Genomic DNA, 6,799 nt, shown 5'->3' on the forward strand with positions numbered 1-6,799 from the left:
GCATGCAGGATTAAGCGAGATTCCATTAATCAAACGAGCCAACCAGAATAAGCCAACTGTGATAGAATAATGGTGTGGTTGTTCCTAACACCCCTCCAATTTGTGTAACTAGTGATTTGCTTTTTATTTTGAAAGTCACATTTCTTATTTATTAGTCATACCGTATTTTGACTAAATCGACTGGTTTGAAGAGCACTTTAATGTAGTGTATTGGGCATTTCAACATCGACATAGTGTATGGACAAATGTATTAATTCATCAGTTAATTCAACAATTAAATAATGGTTAAGCTTTTGGTTTAACAGGTTTTGAAAATTTTCTCTGGCTGGTATCCTCTAATACTCCAGATGACAGGTTTTTCCCAACATGGCAACCCAAGAGTTATTTTAATGAATGTCTTTTAATTGATCTATAAAGAATTTATTTATGCTAGGCCTTAATGAAGTAATTAATTACAACTAGTAAGCCTTTTGTAAATAGTGTGTTTTTACAATGTGGTACCTCACATGTTCACTCTTTAACAGCAGGTGGTGATGCTACAGCACAAAGAAACTAACTGATGAGAGAAGTAGGTTTGGCGATAAAAATAGCTAATGATTCGAGCTTTGGGCTGGAGGTTATCAAACACGATCCTTTTCGACAAGACCTGTCTCTTTTCAATTCCCTCACCTTGGCTCAACTGAAAAGGCAGATGGTATTCTTTATTGTGTGCCAAAAAACATTTGGCACAAAGTAGTGATTGTGTCCTTAAAAGACGTTGCAAAATATCTGTGCACAAGCATAAAGCTTACAAACAAGCAGAAAAAAAGCCTACTGAAGTGTCCTGAAAGGGATAGTTTGGCTTTTTTGAAGCGGGGTTATGTGAGGTACTTATGAAATCTGTTCTCATCCCAATTCGCCCCAGCTCAGCTCATTTTGTCAGGATCCTTTGGCGTCAACTGTCAATGCACTGAGCAACCCTCCACGTCAAATACATGACGCTCCACTCAGAATACAAAACACTACAGGTAGGGTTAAAGCTGCAGTTGGCAAGTCTGTCAGATTGAAATGACTCAGTCAAATTTTTAATGTTTACAACTCTCACGCCCCTCCCACACCACCACCGAGCTCCTCCGCGCCATACCGTGCTCTCCAATCGAGTTCTCGTCAGTGCGTGTGCACCAGATTCCTGTGAACGCGGATTCCTGTGGAGTACATGTTACATGGAGATAGGCTGTCTAACGCTCTCATAGATAGCAACCGCTTACGCCATTAAGCGTATGGCTAGCTTGACGCGTGTCCCTGTGATATTGTAACATGCGCGGGCAGGAAGGGGGGGATCTGTGGCTTGTGCACGAACTGTGAACTCCGATGACAAAAACAAACCACAGGTTCTACGTGCATGTAGAGGCGCGTTTTTTTTCCAAGACTGGATGATTTATGTTGCTCTATCAACATAGTGTTGGCTTCAGTGAATAGGATCAAGCAAATGTTGCCGACTGGGACTTAAAGAAAAGATTGTGAGTGGGGTTAAAATAAGTACATTTCAAAAGGTGACTACAGTGGACACACAGGACATGAACAGGACATGATCACATTCTCCTGGGTGAAAATCAGTTGTGTTATGCAGAGTTTACCAAATGCAGAGGGCTTTGACGAAACAACGGTTTTGTTATCCTGAGAATGAGAACAAGTTGGCACGTAATCAGTGCATTAGGACCTACAGCAGATGTATATGCTATATTTCGAATATTTTCACTGCTTTACCCTGTCATCAGAAAACCCTTTCCTATGGCACTACAGTTTCTCAACAAATTCCTATACCCAGCTGTGCCGTGGACTGTATTACACTGCAAACCAGCTGTTTGGGTCAGACTTCCTGTAGTCTATGGAACGAACACATGAAAAATAAAAATAAGAGTGATCATGAAAGCTATGACAAATTTTGCTTTACTGTGGCAACAAGAGGATCCTTTTATGAGCTTTTATGAAATTGCGTTTTGTTGCTGCCCCTGTCCACAGCAGTACATTGCTTAACTTCTGCGTCTTCAAACTGTGCTAACCGTCATCTACTCTAGCTACAGTAATACACTGACTATCAATAAGTTCCTCATACAACTCCTTCAAAAATGATGAACTATTCCTTTAAGTAAGACACAGAAACTGCAATAAATACTGCTGACATTGAACTCTGGCCAACTGGTAAGGAAGAGGCTCCGGGTTTTGATTAATTCGATCAATCAAAAATGATGATTTGAAGTTTTATTCATATCAGAACAAGACTGGATTATATCTGCGTCCTAACTTGTAAGATTACGCTTTCTATGAATTATGTGCTCAATAAAGTGTCAAACTTGTCACTGAATTGTACACATTTAGTGATTCAGTGTTACTGTATGCTTCATTATGAGACAGCATCGTGTTTTCTTATAATGATCAAAGACAAACAGGGTCAGCTGTTCTCATGAAAGTCACGTCATGGCAAAGTTGAAAAAGGGGAATATTTGTTCTGCGGTTCACACAATCCCCATGAGTGAAGGAAGTGTGGGGGAAAAAAATTGTGCCTCGAGTCTATTCATGGCTTAATCAAATGCCACATTTGAGTCTGACCTCACACAGCACCAATAAAAAACTGGAGTGTTCACAATATATGAGCAGCTTTATAATGTCCTATATCTTTGTTATAGGAATATCCAATTGATTATTGGCATTTAAAAATACCATTTACCCACAGTAAGGTGTCTATAAAGACAAAATTGAGCACTGAGACGCAGTTTAAACCCCTATAGGGACATTACAAGACATGAAGTTTGTGTCTGTGTGTGTTTCGGTGTGGGCAGCTGGAAGTAATCCTATTTAGGTACCAACGTACAGGACTTTTGTTGGGCCCTAACCCTTATTTGACAGGAAATCCACACTTTAGCCGTTAACGGGCGGCGGACTTAAAGCCCTCCAGAGAGAGCAGCAGGGGGAAGAAATGGTTTGAGGTAAATGCCAGACGCCTGGCTCTCCCTCATTAAGACGCGTGCAGGTCATTTAATTTTTCTTTGGTCCCTTTTCCTCCCTTTGGTCTGTGGCATGCAAGAAAATACCAGCAGGTGTAAAGGTGTGCGTGTGTGTCTGTGTGATTGCTCAGCGGCTCTAGGCCTTGGCAGCAGGCACGGAGGTACACTGCACACCGTATACACATCACACCCACAGCGTCAATCAGTGTCAGCGCAAAGAAGAATTCCAGACGCTCAGAAAATCTGTCTTGGAACAAATTTTTTTGTATATTGGTAACTTTTGAACTACAGCTAGCCCGGTCCCATGTGCTTCACAAGCCTCGGGTAAATATGTTAGGTTTGACAGCTGATTATGTATCAAGGGAGAAGATGTTGGAAGTGGGAATGATCTTTCATAACAGACCAAAGCAACGGGAGTATTAACTTCCATGATTTATTTTTTTGTTCTAAGCCCCGGGCCCATTGCTGAGGATTCCAAAATGTCAGTCATTCTGCGGCATTGTTAATTACAGGATGGGAAGTTTGGTAGCGCTAAGACCGATGAGCAACTTTATATCGATACTAGCTTAAGATGTAATCAGTGTAACTGACATAAATGTTGCGACTGCCAGTAACAATCCAGTTCTCGGACAGCACAATCGCAAGCTACTTCCAAAATAATACCCAGATGATTTTTATCACCCTTAACAAAGTCCAGGAGCCACAGGGATGCCGAGATATAACTTTCCAGATTGCATCCAACTGTTTCTGCATTTTCAAAGTGAAGACGGTTGGATTAGACCTACACGAGAGAGTTGTAAAAATACTCAACATTGTGTTGTAATGGGTTCTTTCTTTTGCAATTTGTAACACATAAATGCTGTTTTCACAGACAGAGAAAAATAGGTCATCATTTTAAAAATACACATTTTCTTGGTGGGAGCTAGCGGAAAGTGTGGCTCTCAAAACCTTAAGTCCAGGTATGTATAATTTCTTAACAGAAAAGACATAGGCAATCGAATAATGAAGGATGTTACAATAGCCCCTTTCACACATGCACTGCAACCCTGAAATAATCTAGACATTACCCGGAGGAGGTGGATGTGAGAATGTAAATGCCTGAATCAGTTGAACTGGACATTGAACAGACTTCACTCTGCAGGCTCCCTTGTACATCGTTGATGTAATCTCAGATTGAGCCCATGTGTGAATGGAGCAGCTCATCATGTGGCTGGCATGAAACTGCAAGAATACCAACATCCAAAAGCGAAGAGAAAAGATTTCTCACACAAAGACAGCAATGAAAATGTCCAACTGGAGAGACAACGAGATTCTGGAATTTCCGTCGGTAAGTGCAGACATCAGAACTGGGAGCCAGATTCAAAAGACTAAGTTGTTTATGACAAAATTACAAAGCAGACGACGTGAACACTGTCTAATCTGCGTCATGTTCTGAACACTCTACCCCGGTACCACCCTTTGCCTAAGCCAAACAGAATATTTCCAGTACGTGAGAACACATCTCACATGAACAATCTCCTATTGCGTGCTACGTGTGAAAGGGAAACTCAAGATTATGTCTGGACCTTATTCTCTGGACATAGCCCGGAGTTCGTGAGAAAACGGCTAATCTCATAAAAACCGGAGGCTAAAGGCTCTATTTTTGTATCTCTCTTTTTTGCTATTGCTTTCTCCTCATGCCCACATAAACACACACCTATTTCATGGCCTGCTGAGCCACATGAAGAGGTGTGGACAGGGGAAGTGAGGAGGTGGGAAAGGGACACCCAGAGAGATGGGTAGAACTCATCATCAGGGAGAGCTGGGAGTATTTAGAAATTGTCAGCTCCCAAGGCTAGAACCTGTCAGCACTCACAAAATGCTGCCTCATGTGCCTGCTCCTTACAACACGATGCCAATGAACCTGTTTTTACACACAGCTGATTAGCTTATCCGGCTGGCGGCTTCAAGTCTGTGAGTTCCGGCATTAAGAACAGTTGTTAGGATGTAGTTCGAAGGGCCGAAACACAAATTCCAAACAACCAATACATGAAATTTTACTGTCGCTACAGCGTTTAAGTTCTAAATGAAGAGTCAAGCGTTTTTTGTATAAATTGCATTACACTGCATGGCATTTTTGGGGGAAGATTCTTGATTGTAAGAGAGATTTTATGGATTTTACCTGGACTATGTTATCAGGTGTCTATTCCTTGACCTGGGGCAATATCAATAATAACACTGACCATCCTTGATGCATGCATTACCCCCCTCTAATTACTTTACACCCCATCTGCCCAACAACACTCCCCCTGTCCCCGCTTCCCTCCATTCCTGCAACATGAAGGAGGCTAATCACCGGTGTGATCTCCCCCTTTTCACCTCTGACCCCCCCCCCAACACTAGAATAACAACCTCCACACCAGCACCCCAACCCCTCGACGTCCCCTCCCCCCCAATTAGGAGGGTGCTTTTCCCCTTGCAGATGACAGATGAGGGGTCAGAGGGTTGTCAGACCCCCTTGCTAGTTTCTCCTCGTGCCCATCGAGGGATGAAACAGGAGGACGTCCTTGCCTTGGGGAGTGACAAGGAAAAAAGGTTTAGAGATGGAAGTTGTATTGACATAGATGAATGACTGTCGGAGAACTGGGCACAGGAGCACCAGGAGGGGAAGTTGGAGCGGGAAACAGATGGGAAGTTAGACCTGTTGGAAGGAGTTAAGGAAGAAAACGATATTCAAGGAATAGTGGAAAGTTGAGACTGAAATGAGACAAAGAAAGAGTTAGAACAATTGCCGCAGCAAGACTGAAAAACTGGGACATAAATTAAAGGGGATCAGAGGTCAGAAAAAGAGATAGTGAGTGGGTTGAAAGATTGAATGACCAAAGTAAAAACAAATGAAATCGAGAACAGGGGAGGAAAAAGACAAAAAGATAAGGCAGTGCTCGCTGTGCTGAACCGCTGCAGCAAGCCTTTTTCCTCCGCTGCAATAAAAGCAGAGCTGCAGTCCAATGAATCAAGGCGTTGGGGGCTTTCCTCTCTCTGTTGTGTGTTATGTCCACTGCTAATGGCCAGCAGATGTTGAGGTATTTCACAAGTGTGGCTTTGGAAAACATTCCCGCACATAAATCCAATTAGGTCGGACCCTGCACACGAGCTAGCTAGCGAGCAGGCGAGTGTGCTCACGACCGCCCAAACGTTTCACAGAAACAGTTGATTTAAATAATCTGATTTTTCACAGCAGGTAGAGGAAGATGTAGACTAAGTTATGGTTAAAGACTTTTTAAGCCTAAGTAAACCAATGTTCTAATTCGGGATTTTAGATTGTCTGGTTTTGATTTTGTGGTGGATGATCAGCTCTGACAGCTCAGTGTTTGCTGTCAGGGTTTTCTTTATACAGGTGGTCTGAAAACACTGTTGAACTATCTTATAAAGAGAGAAATCATGAGGAAATGTCAAAGAGTACATTTCAGCCAAAGTTGTATCATTAAATGGAAATGCTCCTTCTCCCTAGATCACCTGCCCTGGGATCAAATAATAAGATCAAATGACCATGAATGAACTCTCTGCCAAGCTTATATACCTCAAGGCAGCAAAACATCAGGGTAATCACGTTTCCTCTGGGAGTCAAAAACATCGGCCTACCAAAGTCAGTTATTTGTTACTTATAGTACAAAGCCTTGTTTAGACAAGAGACTGGTAGCCAGATGACCTCTGGTTTATGTCTTTGGTTACAATATGAATTTGGTTTTATGGGGTGAGGTAAATTGCCATCAGCGTTTAACACAGAGAAATCAAGTAATAAATGTTACATGTGCGTAATTAAATCCTTAAATAGC

This window comes from Echiichthys vipera (genome assembly GCF_963691815.1).
Source record: "Echiichthys vipera genome assembly, chromosome: 20".
Taxonomy (NCBI): Eukaryota; Metazoa; Chordata; class Actinopteri; order Perciformes; family Trachinidae; genus Echiichthys; species Echiichthys vipera.